The sequence below is a fragment of the Xyrauchen texanus genome, chromosome 31 (assembly GCF_025860055.1).
Source record: "Xyrauchen texanus isolate HMW12.3.18 chromosome 31, RBS_HiC_50CHRs, whole genome shotgun sequence".
Taxonomy (NCBI): domain Eukaryota; kingdom Metazoa; phylum Chordata; class Actinopteri; order Cypriniformes; family Catostomidae; genus Xyrauchen; species Xyrauchen texanus.
Genome location: NC_068306.1, coordinates 15862318 through 15874734, shown reverse-complemented (window position 1 = coordinate 15874734; position 12417 = coordinate 15862318).

Sequence of the window (12417 nt, the reverse complement as noted above, 5' to 3'; positions counted from 1 at the left end):
CAGTCGTCTGCATTACTTTCCAATGTGTTGATGTTGGACAGCTTCGTGTCTTTCTTGCAATGTCCTTTTAGCACAGAAGTGGGCATCCAGTCGGCCTTGAGCCCTCTACTAGCTCGCCATATACAGGTGAAACTCGAAAAATTAGAATATCGTGCAAAAGTTCATTAATTTCAGTAATTCAACTTAAAAGGTGAAACTAATATATTATATAGACCCATTACAAGCAAAGTAAGATATTTCAAGCCTTTATTTTTATAATTTTGATGATTATAGCTTACAGCTTATGAAAACCCCAAATTCAGAATCTCAGAAAATTAGAATATTGTGAAAAGGTTCAGTATTATAGGCTCAAAGTGTCACACTCTAATCAGCTAAACACCTGCAAAGGGTTCCTGAGCCTTTAAATGGTCTCTCAGTCTGGTTCAGTTGAATTCACAATCATGGGGAAGACTGCTGACCTGACAGTTGTGCAGAAAACCATCATTGACACCCTCCACAAGGAGGGAAAGCCTCAAAAGGTAATTGCAAAAGAAGTTGGATGTTCTCAAAGTGCTGTATCAAAGCACATTAATAGAAAGTTAAGTGGAAGGGAAAAGTGTGGAAGAAAAAGGTGCACAGGATTGTCAGGAAAAGGCCATTCAAATGTGTGGGGGAGCTTCACAAGGAGTGGACTGAGGCTGGAGTTACTGCATCAAGAGCCACCACACACAGACGGGTCCTGGACATGGGCTTCAAATGTCAAACGTCTTACCTGGGCTAAAGAAAAAAAGAACTGGTCTGTTGCTCAGTGGTCCAAAGACCTCTTTTCTGATGAGAGCAAATTTTGCATCTCATTTGGAAACCAAGGTCCCAGAGTCTGGAGGAAGAATGGAGAGGCACACAATCCAAGATGCTTGAAGTCCAGTGTGAAGTTTCCACAGTCTGTGTTGGTTTGGGGAGCCATGTCATCGGCTGGTGTTGGTCCACTGTGCTTTATTAAGTCCAGAGTCAACGCAGCCGTCTACCAGGACATTTTAGAGCACTTCATGCTTCCTTCAGCAGACAAGCTTTATGGAGATGCTGACTTCATTTTCCAGCAGGACTTGGCACCTGCCCACACTGCCAAAAGTACCAAAACCTGGTTCAATGACCATGGTATTACTGTGCTTGATTGGCCAGCAAACTCACCTGACCTGAACCCCATAGAGAATCTATGGGGCATTGCCAAGAGAAAGATGAGAGACATGAGACCAAACAATGCAGAAGAGCTGAAGGCCGCTATTGAAGCATCTTGGTCTTCCATAACACCTCAGCAGTGCCACAGGCTGATAGCATCCATGCCACGCCGCATTGAGGCAGTAATTAATGCAAAGGGGCCCAAACCAAGTACTGAGTACATATGCATGATTATACTTTTCAGAGGGCCGACATTTCTGTATTTAAAATCCTTTTTTTATTGATTTCATGTAATATTCTAATTTTCTGAGATTCTGAATTTGGGGTTTTCATAAGCTGTAAGCCATAATCATCAAAATTAGATCAAATAAAGGCTTGAAATATCTTACTTTGCTTGTAATGAGTCTATATAATATATTAGTTTCACCTTTTAAGTTGAATTACTGAAATTAATGAACTTTTGCAAAATATTCAAATTTTCGAGTTTCACCTGTAGTAGTTCCTGGGAATGCTGCCTTGTTCCATTCTTCTGACATGGACAAGCCATTAAAGGCGCTGTAGAGGATTGTGTAGGAAGGACACGGGAGGCAGGTTGCTCCAAACAAAGGAAAGCCTTATTAATTAGTCAAGTCAGCACTTTACAGCTTCACAAAATAACGTAGCTTTACAAAGTAAAATAGCATCCCAACAGGATGCTCTCAGTCTCTAACTCTCTCTCGTCTGGTGGTTCTGTGGCCGTTTATATGCCACTCTCCCCATGCTCACTCAAATTAGAGACAGATGTTAGACATAATTTAGCTCAGGTGCAAGCGCTGTTACTGTTTTCTTTCTCTGGACAGGCGCTTGACCACGCCCCCACTGCCACAGGAGCCTTTTGCTGAAAGTGTAGAACAAGCTGTTCATGCCGGCGCTTTCCAGAACCTCCAGTGGAAGCTGTTGAGTTTCCTCTCATGTCTCACATAAGTGGTCCAAGTCTCACTGCTGTAGAGGAGTGTACTGAGCACGGAGGTCTGGTAGACGAGCAGTTTGGTCTTTTCTATGAGATTTGGGTTGTTCTAGACCCTCTGTTTCAGTCTGGTCATGGCTGCTGCTGCCTTAGCGATCCTGCCGTTCACATCTGTATCGATGGACAGCAAATTGGAGATGGTGGACCCGAGGTAGGTAAAGTTCTCAACAACTTCCAGGTTGTACCCATCACTGATAATAGTGGGGGAGAGTCTGCATCCTGTGCCATGATGTTGGTCTTCTTCAGATGATTAGTCCAAACTCCTTGCAGGTGTGGGTGAGGTGGTTGATAAGCTGCTGCAGATCGTCTTCCATGTGTGATGTCAAGGCAGCATCGTCGGTGAAGAGCATTTCACTGATGAGTACCTCTGTGATTTTAGTCTTAGCATGGAAATGGGAGATGTTGAACAGCTTGCCATCTTCCCTGGTGTGAAATTAGACTCCCTCACTGCAGTCCCTGAACGCTTATTGGAGGAACATGGAGAAGAAAATGCAGAAGAGTGTCAGCGCTAGGACACAGCTTGTTTGACTCCACTGCCAACTAGGAAGGCCTCAAATGTTGAGCTGTGCTGTTAAAGCAGACCATGCTGTGCATGTTATCGTGGAACAAGGTGATGATGGCTAGCAGTCATGGAGGGCAGCCAATCTTCTGCAGTAGCCTGAAGAGTCCACTCCAATTGACCAAGTCAAACGCCTTCATCAGACCAATGAAGGCAATGTAGAGGGGAATCTGCTAATCTCTCCATTTTTCCTGCAGCTGGCATAGTGAAAAGATCATGTCTACAGTTGACTGGCTGGCTCTGAAGCCACACTAGGACTCTGGGTGTACTTTAAGGTCTGCAGGCGTACCAGGGCAACACGGGCAAATGCCTTCTCAACGATGCTGAGGAGGGAGATGCCCTGGTAATTAATGTAGTCTCTTGATCTCCTTTGTTCTTATACAAAGTGACAATGTTTGCATATCGATTGTCCTGGGGGGTGTCACCCTGTTCTCAGCAGAGGCAGAGAAGTTTGTGCATTAGCTAAAGCAGTGCAGGATTCCCGCTCTTCAGGACTTCTAGCGGGATGCCATCTCTTCCAGGGGCCTTCCCACAAGCAAGACAGTCAATGGCTTGGGGGTCTAGCTACTCCATGACTGGCAGATCTTGGATAGCACCCAGGGCGGTGTGTGTGACGACAGTTTGGGTTGAGTACAGCTCGAGGTAGTGCTCAATCCAGCACTGCAGCTGTTTCCCCTGGTCTGTTATGATTTAGCCCGACTTGGACTTGAGGGATGCGGTATTGGTGGATGAGGGGCCAGTTGCCTTCTTGATGCCCTCGTACATCCCTCTTACATCTGCAGTGTCAGCAGCTGCCTGGATAGCACTGCAGAGGTTTCGCCAATAGGTGTAGGTGCAGTGGCGGGCGGTCTGCTGGGCATTTTTCCTGGCAGTCCTGAGGGCCTCAAGCAATGCCTTGCAATCCAGGAGGGCTTTCCTCTTCACTTCAGTCATGGGTTCCATTTTCTCCCAGTGGGCCTCATACCAGTCTGCATCTTTACACTCCTTCTTCACATGATGACTGGGTTTTACACAGCATCTCGGAGGTGGGACCATCTGAGTCAATGGTGTTTTTGTCAGGTGTCTCCTCGTTGAAAGCTTCCTTTAAGTTGCTGATGAGTTGTTGTGTCTTCTCTGGATTGCTCGTGCAGCTGACATCAATGCGTGGGCAGCTCTTCTTCTTGAAGTGGTGCAGCTTTTTCAGCACTACTCCCACCTTGCTGGCCACAAGGGAGTGACCCGTGTCGCAGTCAGCACTGTGGTAACTGCGGGTGAGGAGGACTCTGGCAAGTTCCGCCCTCTGGTGATGACGAGGTCTAGCTGGTGCCAGTGGCGTGAGCACGGGTGTCTCCATGACACCTTGTACTTGAAGAAGGTGTTTGAGATACATAGACCACAGAAGCAGCACATCTCGAGCAGATGCTAACCATTTTCATTGATATTGTCCCTTCCATGAGGGCCGGGGCAGGTGAGCCAGTCCTCATGGTCAGCTACCATTCTAGCATTGAAGTCTCTGAGAAGGTAAAGTCCTTCTAAGCTGGGGATTTTGGATATCAATACGTAGAACTGGTCTTTCTCCTCTGGGTTGTAGCAGAGGGTTAGTGAGTACATGCTGATGATGTTGGCTGGGCCAGAGGATGTTGACAGGTGGAGGGCAAGGATCCTCTTGGTGCCTCGATGAAGGCGACAAGCTTGTTCTTCACAGTGAAGCTGACACTGTGCTGCCTTGGTTTGTCTGAGGACTTCCCATGCCAATAGAAGATGTTGGTCAGTCAGGACTCCTGTAGGCAGGCAATGTCTCTGGAGATTTCCCTGTCGATGACTCCAGTCTTGCGTGCAACATTGATCTTCTACAGGTCGGCAGTGAGTCCGACCTGTTTTTTGAGTCTTGCCTGGTGTGGTGTTTGTGGCCTACTTGTCGAGATAGTTCTCTAAGCTCCATGCACCCAGTGAAACAGGCAGGTCATGGCAGGACAGCACCTTACTGGCTGGAGGCTGCCCAGCTTGAGCGGGCGGTAGCTGTCCAATGAGATACTATGACCTCTCCTACCATCTGTATTGACCCCTGGCACTCGGTTCTAACCGGATGAGTTTGTCACCAGTAACTGGCTATTCCCGTGTTGTGCCGACGCCTTGTGACGTCGCTGGAGTGTCCTCTCCATTGATGCTACAAAGCCTGGGCAGGGTACTATGGAAAATCAGCTGTTGCCCATGCAGCAAATCCCCCCTCTCCATGCAGCTGGTGGATCCAAGGGAACAAAGGGTGCTGATACAACCTGGCACCAACAGCATCACAGGAGTTGTCAGAAGGATACTTGTACAATGTCCCACTGCCTTAGGGACTCCGTCTCTAGATTTGGTTTCGGGTTGATCCCTTAGCCTTTCCCATGAGTGGGTACAGCCACAAGGCAGCAGAGGTTTAAAATCGGAGTTTACCTTTCCTAGATGAGCGACCATCCAAGGTTAACAAGACCCATCTGCATAAAGCAAATGGTTTTAAGGCACCAGTGATCCACCTACACCCTTCTCCTGTTTGTTGAAAACGTGGTCCACCAGGCTTAGAAGCTAGGCCACGTGTGAAGGCCAGGAGCTGGATTTTGTTTGACAGATGCATTCAGAGGCGCATACCAGATAGAGTATTTCTAGAGAAATGGGAGCTTATACACACTTCCACCCCAGCTGTATTAACCTTGGACTCAATTATTTACAGTCAACCAAAGTAGTTAACTATTGTGCAAAGAACCATGTGCTACTTGTTTTATACAGTAAGTGGCCACATTTGAGTGGCTCACAGCAGTGTTTCCACAATGAGAACACATAGTAGTATCATGACTTAATCTAGTGTATATCAGTTTGAGTCACGTAGCAAATATCTGACAATTATAGACAAACGACAGAAAAATAAGCCAGAGATCATCATTGAAATTTACACTGTGAGTTAGATTAAAATTCCATATTTAAAAACCGAGATGCACAGGGCAGAAAAATGCCACCCAGAGCTGGGGATAATATAATTTCCATGTTCACTTTTTCATCATTTTTCATCAGACCCAATATTTAATGCTGTTAGCCAGAACGCACCGACGGTCACAATGAAAAGCTTGTCAATGGCCACATGCGTCAGACACACAGCCGCTATTGAGTGAGCTGTCTCAGTAATGGAGTGACGAGTCTGGGTAAAGACACCCCCTGAAACACATTTGGGTAATATGCCAGGGCAGTTCTTGTTTATCATGTGATACATTCATGAGTGGGCGCGGTACATTATGTACATAATTCACTGCTTACATTTGTCAAAACATGGGTTTGTATGAGAGCTAATGATCCGCATTAAATTAATGACACCATAAAGGAGAAAAATCCACTGTTCACGCAGGCATGACAGGATCCACTGGCCCTGCTAAAGCATTAAACTTATAAGGGGGTAATCAGGCCCTGAAAATACAACATAGAGCCAAATACAACATAGTAAACGGTGCGGGGAATGTACCATACTGTCTATACTATGTGCATTTTTTTTATACATTTTAGCAGCTAACCACCTCACGTTTTGTAGTGTGGGTTACCCCAGAGGTTTCAAATGACAAACAACAATGTCAAAAAAAATGTATTACAGGTGCACTGAGTCCGTTTTTGCTAATTGCTAAACTTTTTAATGGAAAAAAATGCTACGAATAGCAAATTTTTACATGACTTCAGTAAAGGCTCTGAAACACTCATGGCGAAGTTCGTCTTTATTCTTAACTCAGAGCTAGAAAGAGCGTCGAAAAAGCAGCGGAACGGGATACTGTTTGTGAACATTTGGACACCTCCCATGCCATTGGGGCCGGTATTTAAATGAGTAGTTAAATTTTGAGATGCACGTTGTCCTGACATCAGACTAAATGTAAAATGGATGTGACATTCAAATTTGTTATTAGTGACTTCATGCCTCATTCTATGAACAGAATCCACATGAGATCAGATACTGTTTTAATCATTAAATTATGATCTGAAGCAATATATACGTAGCATTTTATGTGTAATTTGTCATGTATACATTCTGCATTCATGGCACTAAATTCTGTAGAATTTAGAGTAAGAACATATTGCTTCATTCACTCTTACTCTTAATAAACATTTATTGCAGCAACATACAAAACTGAATTATCACATTTATAAAATATGCATTTGATATAATATATTTAGTATAATTAAATTACATTTCTATGCATGTTTGTGGTTGATCAAAATTTTGGAGCTGTTTCACTAATCTATGTCTCAACAGAAAGATGCACACCATCAGCTGATTCCTGCTTTACCCATGATCCTCTCTCTCTCTTTCCTATTCTCAGTGTCACTTCTGCTGAATGATAAGAGATGTGACAGAGCCTCTTCACTTCTTTAATTTCATTAAAAGATTTAATACATTCAGGATGCACTTTATCACCTTTTTATTGTATTTCTTATTCATCGCACTGGCCCTCTTTGTGTCTGCCTTAACTTTTCTCCTGATGAGTGAGCGCTACGCATCCTGCCACACAACACAGCCCTAAATACATGTATAATAAGGCTTTGGATCTCCTCAGCCAGCCAGGGAGAAATCTATTACTCCACTGCCATTTTCCTAAGTGTTTGTACCCTACCATGACCCTGCTATTTTATCTGTTGGTTTTTATTTTCAGAGTGCATGCTGTCCATATGTTACTCTAATAGTTGCTATAATTCTTGGGCAATAGGGCTCATGTTTTATTGGGAGTGAGTTAAAATAGAGAGAGAGAAAGAGACATACAGAGAGAGAGAGAAAGAGAGAGAGAAAGATGAGGCAAGAATGCATTTTAATAAAAAACCTCTTTAGCAATAGACTAATGGGCTGACATTGATGTATTTGCATAGGGATGAATTATACTGGCCTGGCTTGACGTGACTTTTAAAATATGATTGAGGAGGTTATTATTGCTGCTCTAAGCTGTGTGTTAGCAGGTTATTTTAGCATGGTTAGTGCTAATAAAATGCAGAAATCAGGACTTGGCCGATGAGGGCAGTTTATTAATGGCTTGAGCCGTCTATTGATGGTGCTCATTCTGTCATTATACCCCACCCCCTACACCCCACCACCACAAGCATTCAATAAAATGCCAACAGTCCACTTTAAAAGCTCACTCAAAAAATTTAAATTCTGTCATAATTTACTCACCCTCATGTGATTTCAAACCTGTATGGAACACAAGAGATGTTAGACAGAATGACATGCTCAGTCACCATTCACTTTTATTTTATGAAAAAAGAAAACGCTATGAAAGTAAATGGCGACTGAGACTAACATACTGCCTAACATCACCCATCATGTGCTGCACAGAAGAAAGAAACTTGTTTTTTATATTTAGAAAATAAACTATTTGGAACAACATAAGAAAACGTATTTCCACTCGTCACTCATTTTCTATATAAATAAAACAAAAATCGGTTACAATGAGGCACTAACAATGGAAGAGAATAGGTCAAATTTCTGAAGAGTTTAAAGGCAGAAATCGGACTTACATTAATTATTTTAATAATAAGTTGTAAAGTTGTTTAAATTATTGTTTTCCAGGATTAAAGGATTTGCATTGTTATGTTGTCATGGCAACGGAGTTGTAAAAGTGGATATAACTTTACATAAAAAAGGTTAATTAGTGAATATATCACACTAAAAACATCCTTGTAAACATATACTTCACGTTTTGTTGCTATACTTTCAAAACGGTGAGTGTTTAACATTTAGGGACTGGCCCCATTCTCTTTGCTCACTGTAACCCAGATTTCAGCTTTTTATTTTAAGAAAAGGAGGGACAAGTCATAATTATTTTTTGTGGTAATCAACGTTATGCCACAAATGTGATCAATTGAGCTTAACTTGTATTGAACCTGGAATATTCCTTTAAGGTCTTACAAATTAAAATTCTCATTCACTTCACTATGTATACCAAACCATGATACCACACAAGCCTATACACCTCTATCCACATTGCGAATGATTGCTACCGTCAGATTATCTTAAATGTGTTTATCTTAGGTTGTTTACCACAATCTGGATTTGTTTGTAAGCCACTGTGACTAGAGGCTTTGCCAGATCATGAGAACATCATTAGACAAGATTACAGGAGATTATAAACACTAGAATTTGCTCATACCACCCAGAGTGCCCAAAACATCAGCTCATGGACACTACATATGTACTCAAGAGACCACACAACAACATCAACCTCAAACCCAAACCTCCACAATCATCTGCATCTCACCTAGGATTACATGCTGAAAGAGCAATGATAAACCAAACAATTAATTTCTTAATTTAATTAGGTTTACAACCAGGGACTCAAAACAGTTCAAGTAATGGAAACGAAAACCAAAAAGGAATGTAATTTTTTGCGGAGCATAACTGAAAACAGGAACAAAGTGATTTATTGTTCCAGAGTGAAAATTTTATTTTTAAATGCTGGTAGCCGGTTGTAACCGGTCAATTTCGTTCCAATCATTTTTTCATGAAACCAAAGGCCAAAGAATTTTATCACAGTTGCCCGAAAAAGTGAAACATGTGCTTTGATCCTGAAAGAAACGGCTGCATCACACATTTCTTTGCCTAATTGCCCATTGTGGATGTTGCATTCTGTGAATGAAGACCTTTGTAACAACTACAGTATGTATAAATACTCTATAAATACAAGGAAAACATTATTAGAGGTAAAAAGAACATTTCTCAGTTGTTTCCATGTCTTCACTGAATTATCATTAGATATGATGCATTTTTTGACTGAGAAGCAGATCTGTTACAAAACGTATACTTGACTCTTAATTACCTGTATGCTTGTTATAATTTCTATGCTGATAAATCCACCAAACTTTTAGCTTATTTTGGTGAGGCTTATGTTGGGCTTGTTTTTCCAGACCAGGTTGCTTGTTTCTCTAGCTAGATCTGGCAACACTGCAATTGGTATTGGCAGATTTTATTTGCACCATGGTACAAATAATGGTATATGCTATTTAAATCCCAGTGCAAATAGTGGCAGATACTATTTGCACCTAAAGTATGGGCAGCACTGCAGTGTGTTTATTGTGTATATTCAGAGTCCCACATACGCCCTACATTAACATCTACCCCTAAACGTAACCTTAAGTTAAGGTACCTTAGAAAAAAATAACCTTGGTTTTACTACGGTAACCAACCATGGTTTCAGGAATGAGAGTTGGCAAACTCTTTTCTGCACTCCTCGACATTAACCGTGACAAATCACAGGATTCAAATCAACATTTTTATTAATTTGATCTATTATTTTAAGTAGTATTATTGGAAATATTAAGAGTGGAAACAGGAAATCGAATGGGAAAAAGAGTGGGACAGATTTGAACCGTGGTCGCTAGGACAATACTACACATTCACACACCATCTGTATGCCGCATACCACTGCAGCGACATCTATTGTTTAGTTTGTCGTATATTTCTTTGGTTCCACCATGCTACTGAGGTGCAAATAGCTGCACTGTGTGGCAGTTGCTATTTACACCGGGGTGCAAATAGACATTCTGATTGGTATTTCACTCACCCCTTAGCGCAGACTTCTGTCATTTTAAAAAGAACGTTATTAACCGTTCTTTTATTTTGTTCTAAATAGTAACCTTTTGGAAAGGAGGCTGCAGAACTTCTGAACCGGAACGAAACAATTATGTTTTTGCTCAGAACGAACCGAAATGAAAAACATTTCATTTTTAGTCCCTGTTTACAACTACAAATGTGCTTTTTATTCAGTGTAATGTGCAAGTTCACAATTACTGTATGTAACACAGTAAAGAAAATCAAATTGAATTGTTATGTATAGTCTATAAATGTATATATATATATATATATACATTGGATAGTCTAAGTACTGCTTTTGCCTATTACGTAATCACTGGGAATGAAATTTATAGAAGAAAAAAAGCATAAAATATAAAAATCATCCATGCATTGGAAACCTCTCTGTAATCTCATTGCACTGTGATAACCAGTGAGACGGCTGCAAGGATATACATAATAGAGGATCCCAGGGTGCTCTTTATCAGTACTCTCCAAATGGTTGAGAAAGAGATATGGCCTCGGGCACATGTGTGCCAGGATTCATTCCCTGTGACTACAGCCTCTTGTGACACAGTCTTGTATGCAATCTCTTGTAGTACATGTTCAACAGAGAGCACATCAGTGGTTTCTTTATCCAAAACACACAGTATCAGCAAATTAGTCACTGAATGTCAAATGATATCTTATCAAGTGCCATGGATGAAGATATCTATTGTCACTATAATGGAACAGCATTGGTGGAATAACTTTGTCAGTCCTTTTCCTGTTTATGCATCCAGAAATGTTGGATTGCCGGAGTGTTTAAAATGAAAACACCCCTGTGACTTTGTTGTAATAACAAGCATGTGAATATGTTTCTGTTTGGGTTCATATGTTCATAGAAAACGGCACACACTAAACAACTGGTGATAAACTGCACAGCGCAGGCATGCATGTCCTTTCAGGTAAGGGCTGGGCTGTGGGAAGCAACTGTTAATTCTCAACTAATTAACCTCACTTCCAACAAGTGTCTGATGGGAGAGCAGCACTGACCCAGGATCATGTGGCCAGCTGCAGACACTGCACTGTTCCTGGAACAGCACTAGACCAGCAGGCACTCAGCAGATGCTAACATTTTTCCCCTGAGGAGCTAGACTCCTTGTTCACCACATCTAAACCACAGCGATACGTCATAATTTTACCTATATCAGGAGAACCAGGTCTTTCTCTTCTATGCTTACCTGCTCTGCCTTCATGTCCATCTTGCTTTTTCATTTATGCCAAATGCATTCTAAAGAATGTAAGGACATTATATGCAAGTGACTAAGTTGAAATGAATATGGAAATAGGTGCAAAATTAAATCTATGATAAAGTAAAGCGGGAATGGTTATCGTTTATTTAAGGGGAATCTAAAATATTCTAAAATTATGAAGTATTCAGAGGACCTGTGTCAGTCTAGATCCACCACAACATTCATACATAATAAGCTGACAATATTGATTCATTTTTGAATTTCAGGTTAATAATATGGGAAATGTAATATAGGAACCAAGCTAATTTTTTCTGCAAACATATGTCATTTATTCTGGTGTATAACTATTCATTTGAAACATGGAACTGGCTTTGGTGTGATTGTATGCTGGTGTTGTAAAAGTAAAAGCACAACCCGTTAAAATGAGTAAACCACTTTAAACCTGATGCCACATTGGATCTATAATATAGATCCAATGCCACATTGGATCTATAATTTTATGTTAATTAATTTGGCATTACTAAGAAAACAATCATCCTGAACATGGATTGGCTACATCACTTTCATGAAAAGGCCATGAAAAACACTTCATTCTTGGCATTCAACAGTTTGTGGCCTCTTATATGGACAATGTCCCCCACTTTTTGGACAGGTCTACTTTTTAAGAGACATGGCTGACATATTATTTGTCATTTACTTTTTTTATAAATAGTCACAAAATCATTCATTTTCAATAATTGCCAGTCACCAATCAGCACTGTTATTTTGTATTAGCTCATTTCATCATGTCCTCCAATCAAACGGCTTTGTACAGTAAGAGAGTTAATGAGCATATTCATGAATGTATTTTAGTGTGAAGCAATCAGAGATTAATTATTGCAGATGAGAGTTCATTAAGCTCTCACTCAACAGT